Consider the following 15,448-nt stretch of genomic DNA (forward strand, 5'->3'; position numbering starts at 1 on the left):
GTTCCCTTAACAGAAAGGACCCTTAACAGAAAGGACCCTTCGTCCAGGGGTATAGAGCACTCTGCTGAAGAACATTGAGCTGCACAGAGGAGGGTTGCCGCCAGAAAGAGTGCTCTCTGAAGACTACATCAACAGACAGCAGTGTCAGATCCTCTGACATTTGCAAGTGAAGAAGCAGCAAGTAAAACCTATTGACATGCACACTGGCCCCCTGTGGTCCACTGTTGTCTTTCAGCAGTCAGCAGGTACAGACAGACCTTTGACAAAGTTTGCGCTTGAATTTTGTTGATATTATTTATTTCATTTCAAGTGCCAGTCGTGCACAGGCACATTGGTTGGTGGATAGAGTCAGTGGGAGGTAGTGGGAGGCTATCAGGAGGAGCACTTGCCACATCAGTGAGCAGGGCAGCAAAGAGGAACAGAACTGTTGCTCTGGCTGGAATTGGTGATTTTTAAGGTTAAGCTGTGAAACCTGGACACCAAGGATTTTAGTGTGACCCTTTTTTTATTATTGTGAGTTGAATAAATGAGAGACACTATGAATCACTGCATTTCCTGCTTCCCTATATACAACCCCGATTCCAAAAAAGTTGGGACAAAGTACAAACTGTAAATAAAAACAGAATGCAATGATGTGGAAGTTTCATAATTCCATATTTTATTCAGAATAGAACACAGATGACACATCAAATGTTTAAACTGAGAAAATGTATCATTTAAAGAGAAAAATTAGGTGATTTTAAATTTCATGACAACAACACATCTCAAAAAAGTTGGGACAAGGCCATGTTTACCACTGTGAGACATCCCCTTTTTCTCTTTACAACAGTCTGTAAACGTCTGGGGACTGAGGAGACAAGTTGCTCAAGTTTAGGGATAGGAATGTTAACCCATTCTTGTCTAATGTAGGATTCTAGTTGCACAACTGTCTTAGGTCTTTGTAACGACCCTACGTGTGGGTGGAGCACAGAGGACGGCAGGACAGAGATCAGGTTTTATCAACTGGCTTTATTGCCACACTTTTCAGTCTAGCAATACTTTTTACAGAGACACACACACAACTGGCGTCTGGTTCAGGGTTGCGCCCCTCTGCTCTCGCTCTCCCTCCTGATATAGGGCGCAGTCACTGGGAAGACACACAAACAGGTTAATTGCTCTCAGGTGACGTGATTCTGCCACTTACCTTCCCTGACTCCGCCCTCCTGTCACAGACCGGCGCTTGACCACGCCCCCGCTGCCACATACCCCCACCGCCCGACTCAGGCCGGGCGGCCGTCCGGCCTGCAGCCGACTCCCCCCCCCCTTGACGGGAGAGGAAGTCCGCCACGACCATCTGCGCCCCCGGCCTGTGGACCACCTTGAAATTAAAGGGTTGGAGCGCCAGATACCAACGGGTGATCCGCGCGTTGGCATCCTTCATGCGGTGGAGCCACTGGAGGGGCGCGTGGTCCGAACAGAGGGTGAAAGGGCGCCCCAGCAGGTAGTACCGGAGGGCGAGAACCGCCCACTTGATGGCCAGACACTCTTTCTCTATGGTGCTGTAGCGCCCCTCACGCACCGACAGCTTCCTGCTGATATACAGGACAGGGCGGTCCTCCCCCTCCACCTCCTGGGACAAAACCGCCCCCAGCCCTCTGTCCGACGCATCGGTCTGCAACATAAAAGGGAGAGAAAAGTCAGGGGAGTGTAGAAGTGGCCCCCCACACAGTGCAGCCTTTACCTCTGAGAAAGCCCGCTGGCACTGCTCCGTCCACTGGACCGGATCTGGTGCCCCCTTTTTAGTGAGATCAGTCAGCGGGCTGGTGACGTCCGAATAATTAGGTATAAACCTGCGATAATAGCCAGCCAGCCCCAGGAACTGTCTCACCCCCTTTTTGGTCTTGGGCCTCGGGCAGGCCGCAATTGCTGCCGTCTTATTAATTTGGGGACGCACCTGCCCGTTGCCCAAGTGGAAGCCCAGATACCGTACTTCCACCCGCCCAATCGCACACTTCTTTGGGTTGGCTGTGAGCCCCGCTCGCCTCAGTGACCTAAGGACAGCCCTCAGATGTTCGAGGTGCCGCTGCCAGTCATTACTATAGATGATTATGTCATCTAAATATGCTGCTGCATACGTGGCGTGAGGGCGGAGGACTCTGTCCATCAGCCGCTGAAACGTCGCGGGCGCCCCAAACAGCCCAAACGGAAGGGTGACGAATTGGTGTAAACCAAACGGTGTGGAAAAGGCCGTTTTTTCTCGGGATAGTGGAGTCAAGGGGATCTGCCAATATCCCTTCGTCAAATCCAGTGTCGAATAAAAGCGAGCAGTGCCGAGTCGATCGAGCAACTCATCAATACGAGGCATTGGGTACGCGTCGAATTTAGACACCGCGTTGACTTTCCTATAGTCCACACAGAACCGGACCGACCCGTCGGCCTTGGGTACCAAGACCACCGGGCTGCTCCAGTCACTGTAGGACTCCTCGACGATGCCCATTTCGAGCATGGTCTGAAGTTCTTCCCGAACCACCTTTTTTTTGTGTTCGGGTAGCCTGTAAGGGCGGCTACGCACTACCACCCCCGGGGGCGTCTCTATGTGGTGCTCTATGAGGTTAGTGCGACCGGGCAGGGGCGAGAACACATCCGAAAACTCGGTCTGCAACTGGGCGACCTCCGTGAGTTGGGTCGGGGAGAGGTGGTCTCCACAGGGGACCGGAGAGGTACGCGATGCCAATGTCCCTTTTTGAACCTCCGGCCCCAGCTCCGCCTTCTCTGGAACTACCGACACCAACGCCACGGGGACCTCCTCGTTCCAGAGTTTAAGCAGGTTGAGGTGGTAAATCTGTAGCGCCCCACCCCTGTCCGTTCGCCTCACCTCATAGTCGACGTCCCCGACTCGCCGTGTGACCTCAAAGGGTCCTTGCCACTTGGCGATCAATTTGGAGCTCGACGTGGGCAACAGTACGAGTACCTTATCTCCCGGAGTGAACTCTCTAAGGCGCGTACCCTTGTTGTACAGGCGGGCTTGCCGTTCCTGGGCCTGCCGCAAATTCTCCTGAGTTAGGTGCGTGAGTGTGTGGAGTTTTGCGCGCAGGTCCATAACGTACTGAATTTCGTTCTTACTTTGTGAAGGTCCCTCCTCCCAATTTTCCCGCAGCACGTCCAGGATGCCGCGCGGCTTACGCCCATATAATAATTCAAACGGGGAGAACCCCGTGGAGGCTTGGGGGACCTCTCGCACTGAGAACAGCAAGGGTTCGAGCCACTTATCCCAGTTACGTCCGTCCTCACTTACGAATTTTTTAATAATATTTTTGAGGGTGCGGTTGAATCGTTCCACTAAACCGTCCGTTTGTGGGTGATACACGCTGGTGCGGATCGGCTTAATCCCCAATAACCCATACAGTTCGCGCAGTGTTCGTGACATAAACGTAGTGCCTTGATCAGTCAGAATCTCTTTCGGGATTCCAACTCGGGAGATGACGCGGAAGAGTGCCTCGGCAATACTGCGTGCTGAGATATTGCGCAGAGGCACTGCTTCCGGGTATCGCGTTGCATAGTCCACCAGAACTAATATAAAGCGGTACCCTCGTGCTGACCGATCTAATGGCCCGACGAGATCCATCCCAATTCTCTCGAACGGGGTCTCGATTAACGGTAGAGGGCGCAAAGGCGCTTTTGGAATGGCCGCTGGGTTTACTAACTGGCATTCGCGGCATGCCGTACACCACCTACGGACATCGCCGCGAATCCCCGGCCAATAGAAACGGGCCATTATTCGGGCTAGTGTTTTATCCTGCCCCAAGTGTCCGGCCATGGGATTAAAGTGAGCCGCCTGGAATACCAATTCCCGGCGGCTCTTCGGAATTAAAAGCTGCGTGACTCGCTCTTTAGTTTGAGTGTCCTGCGTCACTCGGTATAATCTATCCTTCATAATCGCGAAGTAGGGGAAGGACGGGGTGGCGTTCGGCGGGAGCGTTTGACCATCGATTACTCTCACTTGGTCAAACGCATGCCGCAGAGTCTCGTCTCGCGACTGCTCTAATGGGAAATCCGCGAGGGATTCCCCAAGAGAGAGAGGAGGAGCCGGCGGCTCCTCACTCTGACGCGGAGATGACGTAGACGGCTCTGTGACAGCTGCTCCCGCCAAAGCGACACCGGGACCTCCCCCTGTCAAATGGCAGGACCCACTCTCGACTAGGCGTGTCATTAAACCCCGAAATCCCGGCCAATCAGTCCCCAAAATTAGAGAGTGGGTAAGGCGAGGATTAACCGCCGCCTTTACTATGAATTTTTCCCCTCTGAAAATAATGTGGACCGACACCAAAGGGTAGCTGTGAACATCCCCGTGCACACATAACACCTTCACCCCTTGTGCTCCCCCCAATGCCTCGTTTTGAACCAGGCTTTGGCGAATTGAGGTCTGATTACAACCAGAATCCACCAACGCCTGATATGTAGCCCCTTGGATACTCACCGGTATGCGATACGCTCCGGCCCGATCGAGGGCGGCCTCTGGCGCGTCGGGGATCCGAACCACCGCGCCCACTTCCGTTGCCGTGCACTGCTGTTGAAGGTGGCCCGGCTCCCCGCAGCGCCAGCAAACCGGCCCGGGCTTTCCCTCTGCACCGGTGATCTGGGGCTCACTCACCTGAGGTGGGGGAGAGACAGACACAGAAGGGAGAAACGGGAGGGCACCGCGGGTGCGGCGGGCCGGCTGGGGGGGTGCCGGCCCCCGCCTCCGCGGAGGGGGAATGGGGCGAGGACAGGACACAGGAGGAGGGGGAGAGAGAGAGAGAGAAGAGGAGAGAAGAGAAGATGCCATCTGCTGTCCTGCCGCCGGGACAGCCGCCAGATGATCCTCCGCCAGCTCGACTGCCTGATCCAGCGACGCCGGGCGGTGGCACTGGACCCACTCCGCGGTTCCGGCTGGTAAGCGGGCGATGAACTGTTCCAGTACCACCTGGTCGACGATTCCCTCGGCGTCGCGATCGTTGGCCCTCAGCCACCGCCAGCAGGCGTCCCGGAGCTGCTGGCCGAACGCGAACGGCCGGCCGACTTCCTCCAGTCGCAGCGCGCGGAAGCGCTGGCGCTGTTGCTCCGGTGTGCGCCCCACGCGCTGGAGGACGGCCCGGCGAAGGTCCGCGTAGGCCAGCCGGCGGTCGGCGGGGAGCTGTAGCGCGGCCAGCTGTGCCTCTCCCGTGAGCAGGGGGAGGAGGCGCGCCGCGCGCTGCTCCATCGGCCACCCCGAGGCTTCGGCGACCTGTTCAAACAACGTGATGAAAGCCTCGGGGTCGTCCTGCGGGCCCATCTTGGTGACAATGAGGGGAGACGGGCCCGCGGCCGGAGCGCTGGTGGACCCCGCCGACGCGAGGAGATGCCGGAACGCCTCGCGATCTTCCTGCTGGGCCAGCACCAGGGCTTTGAAGCGCTGCTCCTGCTCCTTTCGGAGCGTGACGAGTGCCTGGTGCTGGCTTTGCTGAGCCGTGGCGAGGGCGTGGATCAGATCGGCGAACGGGGAGGATTCCATGGGGCTGCGGGTTTGGTGCTCCACTGTCCCGGGTTTCGGCACCACTGTAACGACCCTACGTGTGGGTGGAGCACAGAGGACGGCAGGACAGAGATCAGGTTTTATCAACTGGCTTTATTGCCACACTTTTCAGTCTAGCAATACTTTTTACAGAGACACACACACAACTGGCGTCTGGTTCAGGGTTGCGCCCCTCTGCTCTCGCTCTCCCTCCTGATATAGGGCGCAGTCACTGGGAAGACACACAAACAGGTTAATTGCTCTCAGGTGACGTGATTCTGCCACTTACCTTCCCTGACTCCGCCCTCCTGTCACAGACCGGCGCTTGACCACGCCCCCGCTGCCACAGTCTTTTTTGTTGCATCTTCCGTTTTATGATGCGCCAAATGTTTTCTATGGGTGAAAGATCTGGACTGCAGGCTGGCCAGTTCAGTACCCGGATCCTTCTTCTACGCAGCCATGATGCTGTAATTGATGCAGTATGTGGTTTGGCATTGTCATGTTGGAAAATGCAAGGTCTTCCCTGAAAGAGATGTCGTCTGGATGGGAGCATATGTTGCTCTCGAACCTGGATATAACTTTCAGCATTGATGGTGCCTTTCCAGATGTGTAAGCTGCCCATGCCACACGCACTAATGCAACCCCATTCCATCAGAGATGCAGGCTTCTGAACTGAGCGCTGATAACAACTTGGGTTGTCCTTCTCCTCTTTAGTCCGAATGACACGGCGTCCCTGATTTCCATAAAGAACTTCAAATTTTGATTCGTCTGACCACAGAACAGTTTTCTACTTTGCCACAGTCCATTTTAAATGAGCCTTGGCCCAGAGAAGACGTCTGCGCTTCTGGATCATGTTTAGATATGGCTTCTTCTTTGAACTATAGAGTTTTAGCTGGCAACGGCGGCTGGCACGGTGAATTGTGTTCACAGATAGTGTTCTCTGAAAATATTCCTGAGCCCATTTTGTGATTTCCAATACAGAAGCATGCCTGTATGTGATGCAGTGCCATCTAAGGGCCCAAAGATCACGGGCACCCAGTATGGTTTTCCGGCCTTGACCCTTACGCACAGAGATTCTTCCAGATTGTCTGAATCTTTTGATGATATTATGCACTGTAGATGATATGTTCAAACTCTTTGCAATTTTACACTGTCGAACTCCTTTCTGATATTGCTCCACTATTTGTCAGTGCAGAATTAGGGGGATTGGTGATCCTCTTCCCATCTTTACTTCTGAGAGCTGCTGCCACTCCAAGATGCTCTTTTTATACCCAGTCATGTTAATGACCTATTCCCAATTGACCTAATGAGTTGCAATTTGGTCCTCCAGCTGTTCCTTTTTTGTACCTTTAACTTTTCTAGCCTCTTATTGCCCCTGTCCCAACTTTTTTGAGATGTGTTGCTGTCATGAAATTTCAAATGAGCCAATATTTGGCATGAAATTTCAAAATGTCTCACTTTCGACATTTGATATGTTGTCTATGTTCTATTGTGAATACAATATCAGTTTTTGAGATTTGTAAATTATTGCATTCCATTTTTATTTACAATTTGTACTTTGTCCCAACTTTTTTGGAATCGGGGTTGTAATATCTTGATTGATTGATTGATTGATTGATTGATTGATTGATTCCGAACAGTAAAGAAGATATAAAAACAAAAAAAAAACAAAATTAAAAAATGCAATCATCAAAACATCGTCATAAACAAACAGAATAGCGTAGCCACAAGGCAGTAACATAATAATGTTCGGAAAGGATTAGGAAGAAGTAAATAACTTCTTGTATAATTAACTTTCCAGTTTCACTCATCATACAATACCAGTCAAAAGTTCGGACACGCCTTCTAATTCAGTGGGGGATTTTTCTTTATTTTTATTAATTAAAAGACACTTCATGTCTTAAAGTAATGATGGATGTTGTTTCTCTTTACTTAGTTGAGCGGTTCTTGAGATAACATGGATTACTACAGTTGTGGAATAGGGCTATTTACTGTATTTTTATTATTTACTATTTACTGTTTGATCTCAAATGCCTTAAGAAAGCAAGAAATTGCACTAAATAACTTTTGACGAGGGGGCGGCATGGTGGTGTAGTGGTTAGCACTGTCGCCTCACAGCAAGAAGGTCCTGGGTTCAAGCCCAGTGCCCGGTGAGGGCCTTTCTGTGTGGAGTTTGCATGTTCTCCCTATGTCTGTGTGGGTTTCCTCCGGGCGCTCCGGTTTCCCCCACAGTCCAAAGACATGCAGGTTAGGCTAATTGATGGCTCTAAATTGATCATAGGTGTGAATGGTTGTCTCTGTGTCGGCCCTGTGATGACCTGGCGACTTGTCCAGGGTGTAGCCCTCCTCTCGCCCATAGTCAGCTGGAATAGGCTCCAGCTTGCCTGCGACCCTGTAGAACAGGATAAACGGCTACAGATAATGGATGGATGGAACTTTTGATGAGACACACCTGTTAATTGAAAAGCATTCCAGGTGACTCCCTCATGAAGCTGGTTAAGGTAATGCCAATAGTGTGCAAAGTGTCATCAAGGTAAACGCTGGCTTCTTTGAAGAATCTAAAATATATAAGCGTTTTTGTTTTTTGTTAACACTTTTTTGTTTATCTCATCATTCCTTATATGTTACATATGTTATTTTATAGTTTTGATGTCTTCACTATTATTCTATAATGTCAAAACTGGGAGGAAGCCATGGCCTAATGGTTAGCGAAGCAGCTTTGGGACTGAAAGGTCACCGATTTGAATCCCTGGACCAGCAGGAATGGCTTAAGTGCCCTTGAGCAAGGTACCTAACCCCAGGCTGCTCTGGGTGTGTTATATATTGCTCTGGATAAGAGTGTCTGCTAAATGCCATTAATGTAATGCAAATTAGTCAAAATACAGCAAAACCTATGAATGAGTAGGGGTGTCCAGACTTTTGACTGGTACTGTATACTATTTTTAAACATTTTCCGAATCCAAATAAACAGTTAATAGAGTATTTGTTTGTCTCATGACTGTACCTGCATATCATTGGTCTGTAAGTACTGGTAATGATGAGGTCTTACATTCATTCATTTTGAGTAACTGCTTCATTTTGGTTACAGGTGGGGGGAATCTGGAGCCTAACGCCTGCTGGATGGTGCATCAGTCCATCACAGAGCACCACACTGACTAAGCTGACATACTCCTTCATGTAAAGAACATGTGAAACAGCACAGACAGTAACCTAAGCTCAGGAATGAACCAGAGACCCTGGAGCTAGTAGAGAAGCTTTGGTCATGATGATGTGTAAGAGCGCCTTATATATCCATAACCACTAGATGACAGTTACAAATCCCAGCAGCAAAGAAACAAGATTAGAAACCAGAGAGCTGTGTCCTTACAGTGTGTGTCTCCGGTTTGTAAGAAACCTGACACTATATTCCAAATATATTTAGTGCGAGCTGTTCGTTAGAATCATGTAGATTCTTTAATTAGTGATTAAAGTTTAAAATTAGTGTGACAGTTTGAAATTAGGATGGTGTTATCAGGGCAGAGTAAACTCTAACTTATTTATAAAACAATGTCAGAAGGACACAATTAAAAAATTTGCATATGGAAGCAGGCTGAAGAAGGGCAACATGTTTCTCCCTGGAGCTTTGTGCATGTAACAAGGAAAACATGATGTGATCACCTGGAACTGAAGCACATCTCTGTGGAGGGGGCAGCCATTTGTCTTTATGTGTGTCCTATTACTTGCGATCAGTTCTCAGCTGATTAAAAGTGGTGGGGAATACAGAATATAATATTGCAGGAACAGTAGGGAGGAAGAAAAGACATGAGCACCTGGTAAAAGAGATCAGCTGTTTTCTCTTGACTCCATCTAAGATAAAATATTATCTTAGATGGAGTCAAGATATTATCACTGTTCTTCCAGTGATACTGCCATTGTAGGCAACGCATTTCAACCATGAAGATAAGTCAGAACAATGTGACATTTCAGGAAATTCCTAGATGGTGTGGTGTTGGTTTGGTAGTATCTCCAAGGTTTCAGATTTCACATCTTAGTGGGAGGGGAAATAAGCTAATTACCATCTTTCTATAAGCTCTGACTGACTAAGTGCAAAAGCACAGGGAAAAAAAACAGCGCTGTGAAATCTAAACAGCTGTATGCTTCTAGTAACCAACAGCTAACGAGAAATTGGACATCATCTGAGCATGGACATATGGGAGATGTCTTCTTACATCATACTTATTCGTGATACGAATGTAGATCCCAGTGTGCCACATTGTACAACACTGCCATCTGTTGACAAGCAAGCAGAAGATTGCATTTTACCAGCCATACTGGATGAGAGAGAGAGAGAGAGAGAGAGAGAGAGAGAGAGAGAATTCCATTATTTTGAGCAAAAGGGTAGAAGGGGATGAGCTGTGTATGGCAAAAGAGCATTCAAAGAAACATAGCTGGAGATTGTGGGTGATTGCAGTTTGCAGCAGCAACATGGTGGTAGATGATAGCTCTTGTCTCAGTGGGGTGTCCCTGAAAGCTGAAGGACTCTTGTTTATCTGGCAGTAGGATGACACTCATAGCCTTTTCTGTATGTGTCAGAGGCATGCCGTGACTGAAATTTGATGCAAATTATGCTCACAGAATGAAATCTAAACACTGTGCAGCTCATACAGGTTGCTTGTACATTAGTTCAGATCATAAAGGTCATAAAGATAACTGCTCACTGAATGCTTAGATCTTTGGTTAGGTAATGTTATTGAAGGTGCATTGCTTGACAAGTTGTTCTTCAAATTGTGGCCACTAGATGGAGCACACTGCATACTACAGGATGTGCACCATGAGGCCATTTTACACTCAGATCTAAGCTACTGTCATGTGATCATTGATAAGATACATATCTGAAACGTGACCATGTGACTTGTTTTTACATCACACCTCGCAAAGTATGTGCATATCACTGCCATATCCATCCATCATGCACTACAGTACTGGAGATACATGGAAATAGCCAGTAAAGGTGGCAGGCAAGCTGGAGCCTATCCCAGCTGACTATGGGCGAAAGGCGGGGTACACCCTGGACAAGTTGCCAGGTCATCACAAGACTGACACATAGAGACAAACAACCATTCACACTCTCATTCACACCTACGGTCAATTTAGAGCCACCAATTAACCTAACCTGCATGTCTTTGGACTGTGGGGGAAACCGGAACACCCGGAGAAAATCCACACAGACAAGGGGAGAACATGCAAACTCCACACAGAAAGGCCCCTGTTGGCCACTGGGCTCGAACCCAGAACCTTCTTGCTATGAGGCGACAGTGCTAACCACTACACCACCGTGCCGCCCCACAAATGAAGTATGATTGAGGAAATTTATTTGTTCATAGATCAATTCATTCAATTACAGGCATTACTTTAGATCCAGATTTTTTGTCAGGATTGGGGGAGGGGGTTTGGTGGGGGGTTTTGTTTAGGTTAGTCATATTAGTGGCCTTGACTCCATTTTTTATTCATGCATTGTGAGTGCTTTGTCTTAGTCAGTGTTGCAGTGAATCTGAAGCATATACTGAGAACAATGGACATGAGAGGGGAAAACACCCTGAATGAGATGCCAGTCTATCACAGGGCTGCACGCACACACACAGAGGCAATTTTAGGACAATCCAACACCCACCTCGCATTAGTGTGTTTCAAAAAATGAAAATTTGAAAATGTAATCTCTCAACCTCTTAAATGATTCCATTTAATACCAAAATAAAAAAGACAAAATTTTATTACAATCCAACACAAAGGAGAGGTGGCTCAACAAGGACAAAGTTTTCAGATATAGCAGCATTCAGATGTATAACAGTTTACTTTGAATTTTAAGTAACAATGATATATATTAAGAATATTTACAACAAAGTTGTTGACTTCTTAACATTGGGGAATAATTTCCTGTGTTGTTTCACTCCCTGGAAGTATAAATTGCATTTTAATGTCTAATACTACTTGTTTAATGTGTTTAGCATTATTTTTTATTTACATATATACATATTTACTTGTTTTGTGTATTTTTACAGAGCTGCATGCTTTTATTAGCTTATTTACAGTCATATTTTTTGTATTTTTACTATTACCGATCTGTGATGCAGCTTATCTGTGATATCAAATTATCTGTAATTACCTGTGATAATGCTCATCTGTGACTACATTTTGATTTTTTAATGTAATTATTAGCGTGAGTTTGTTTAAGTTTTATATGTTTAAATATCACTCTCCTGGCCACAGGGTATAATTTTGTTCCCCTGGATGGCTCTCTATAGGCATTTTACAAGGGTGTATTTCATATCTCCTATTTTAACTTGAGTATAATTTGTTTTTCTATAGTGTTGGTTTGCAGACTATGCTCAGTATTTTCCTAAATTTACATACATACATACATACATTAAAAATAAGTCACTGAAATACATATTAACCTCTTTGAGGCACTTCTAAAAATATGTTGATTTCAATAAAATTTTGCATGAAGAGTTTTTATATATTGGCATAAAACGACTGGATGAGAGTAAGAAAATTCAGAAGTCAAAATTTTGTGTATATAATCTGAAACACCACCCCTCATTTATTTCAATTTGTATAGCGCCTTTCTCAAAACCCAAGGTCGCTTTACAATTGGGGGGGGGGGGGGGGGGGGAGAGTCCACCAAATAGAGGTCATGATGTCATTCCAGTGGTGTAGCAGCCACAATGATTGTGGCACAATCCCTCCAAAAGGCGGGACTACTGGCCACATGGTATAATTTCATTCCCCTGGATGGCTCTCTATAGGCATTTTACAAGGGTGTATTTCACATCTCCTATTTTATTTTGAGTATAATTTGTTTTTCTAGAGTGTTGGTTTGCAGACTATGCTCTTAGTATTTTACTAAATTTACATACATACATACATACATACATACATACAAATGTAAATAAATTCCACCGACCAGCATGTTTCACAACGGTGGTTTCACACTGAAAAATGGTACACACACACAGACACACACACACGGCTTTTCAGTGAGAAATTTCCCTGCTATTATTATTATACAGGCGACATTGTGAAGGGGAACATTAATCCTTTCTCTTCATATGAATACTGTACATTCTAATGGAATCACAGCAGGAGGAGTAATCGGCTGTAGTGAGGACCAGGTCTAATTACATGTCGATCCTGAATCTGAAATGAGAAATCAATTAGCTATACAGATAGCATTGTTTAAATTACTCTGAATCAATATCTCAGACTGCTTATACAGCATGTGCTTCAAAGTGTGATTAATGCAACAGTGAATAATTATCCTTCATACTGGACACTCAAGAAAAGATTTGTGGGTTTGACGCATGCAGAATATGATTTTTCCTCTCATCCTGCCTGGATAATTGAAACACCATATATGATACTTCCTACCACAAATCTCACATTGATTTTACTTTTATCACCACTTGCATAGAAGGGCAATGTAGCACTCTGTCTGATGAGACTTGCTGGTATAACATCCTGGCAGTGTTATAGTATGTATGTGGGAACATCAAATGTGTATAATGTGTTCCTGAAGTAGGGGCGGCACGGTGGTGTAGTGGTTAGCGCTGTCGCCTCACAGCAAGAAGGTCCGGGTTCGAGCCCCATGGCCGGCGAGGGCCTTTCTGTGCGGAGTTTGCATGTTATCCCCGTGTCCGTGTGGGTTTCCTCTGGGTGCTCCGGTTTCTCCCACAGTCCAAAGACATGCAGGTTAGGTTAACTGGTGACTCTAAATTGACCGTAGGTGTGAATGTGAGTGTGAATGGTTGTCTGTGTCTATGTGTCAGCCCTGTGATGACCTGGCGACTTGTCCAGGGTGTACCCCGCCTTTCACCCGTAGTCAGCTGGGTTAGGCTCCAGCTTGCCTGCAACCCTGTAGAACAGGATAAAGTGGCTACAGATAATGAGATGAGATGAGTGTTCCTGAAGTATCTCACTCAACTATAGATGTGATTAATGCACATGAAAATTAACAAAAAAAAAGGATAGAAAAAAACATTTTCACAGTCCTCATAACTCATAACTTTTTGCTTCTTTCTCAGTGTGTGTCTTTTGCACACACACACACACACACACACATACACACACACAAGGAAGTTGTTTAGATCATCTCTTCACCCTTCACAACACATAAATTACAATCTTAATGTGTGTTGTCTTATTTAAAGTTCACATAGTCACATAAATTAGTGTGCAACAGAAAAAAGCTCTCCATTATTACTGTACTAATGTAATCCTGCGGATACACACAATTGATTTTGCACTCAAACTTGCGATTGATTGTAGGGTGGCCTTCAATTACCCTGATTATTTGCTTTGATGAAACTAACCAACCTCTTAACATGAGACAGTGGTTTAAATAGGGAGGTTGAACTATGTGTGATACTGTATAATGACACTGACGTTTCCTGTTAAGTGGTTGATTCGTTTCCTGAAGAAAAAAAAACTCTGATTATGCATAGGCATACATGTGGGTGAAACATGCAAGAGTCTCATCTCTCATCTCATTATCTCTAGCCGCTTTATCCTTCTACAGGGTCGCAGGCAAGCTGGAGCCTATCCCAGCTGACTATGGGCGAAAGGCGGGGTACACCCTGGACAAGTCGCCAGGTCATCACAGGGCCATGCAAGAGTCATGTAGGGAAACAACACAAAGGTGTTGATTAATTTACAGCATGCCTCCGGCAGTAGTTCTGGCTGTAATTTAAGTTATAGGGTTATATTTATGAGTTAGTATGTCATTTGTGTATTTGACATTTATGCAAGGAGTCTATAGCATCAGTACTTTGTAACAGTGCATTTTCTGCTGTTTTCAGGACAGAGGTCTTTCTTTATTCGTAGCATGACCAGTTGCATTGTTGTTGTTGTTGCTGGTTTTTTTTTTTTTTTTTGTCTTATTAGCTTCAAAAGATGGGGCGGCACGGTGGTGTAGTGGTTAGCGCTGTCGCCTCACAGCAAGAAGGTCCGGGTTCGAGCCCCGTGGCCGGCGAGGGCCTTTCTGTGCGGAGTTTGCATGTTCTCCCCGTGTCCGCGTGGGTTTCCTCCGGGTGCTCCGGTTTCCCCCACAGTCCAAAGACATGCAGGTTAGGTTAACTGGTGACTCTAAATTGACCGTAGGTGTGAATGTGAGTGTGAATGGTTGTCTGTGTCTATGTGTCAGCCCTGTGATGACCTGGCGACTTGTCCAGGGTGTACCCCGCCTTTCGCCCGTAGTCAGCTGGGATAGGCTCCAGCTTGCCTGCAACCCTGTAGAAGGATAAAGCGGCTAGAGATAATGAGATGAGATTAGATAAAAGGCCTGTTAAGATTACACACATATACCACACATTAACAACATTGTATACAGTATATATGGCCAGACCATAAAATAAAGCCGGATAAAACACCAGGACTGGACAGTGGAGATAAAGAGCTTGATTATCTTTAATTAACAGTCTTTTAAAATGATGCTCACTTACTCTTTCTGTCTGATCATTGATTAGGCTCTGCAGCAATGTTTCTTGATTCATGGTACAACAGACTTCATTTCCTAGAAGGCTTTTTCAGCAGGATGCCACTCATTTCCAAAATTGGCTTTAAATATTGATTAGGCTACTTATTGGCTTCTTTCAGAAAGTGTAATGTTTAATGAAATTTTATTTACCTAATTTTTTATATTTTTAGCTGACAATCAATATCAATCACAAATGTGTTATGCTTTTGTGAACTTCATAAAACAGGAAATCTTGGATATATTTTCGCTTGCTAACATGCTACTGGAAGGCAATTAAAGCAGAGTGAAGATCTGGAGGCGATAAAGTGGACTGGCTCTTGAGTCATTATATAAAATATATAACTCGTGTTAAATAGCTGTGACATTTCATGCAGTATTAATGCTATAGATGCAAAACACATCAGTGTGCATCTGTATTACCAATGAAA

This window comes from Neoarius graeffei, chromosome 14, assembly GCF_027579695.1.
Source record: "Neoarius graeffei isolate fNeoGra1 chromosome 14, fNeoGra1.pri, whole genome shotgun sequence".
Lineage (NCBI taxonomy): Eukaryota > Metazoa > Chordata > Actinopteri > Siluriformes > Ariidae > Neoarius > Neoarius graeffei.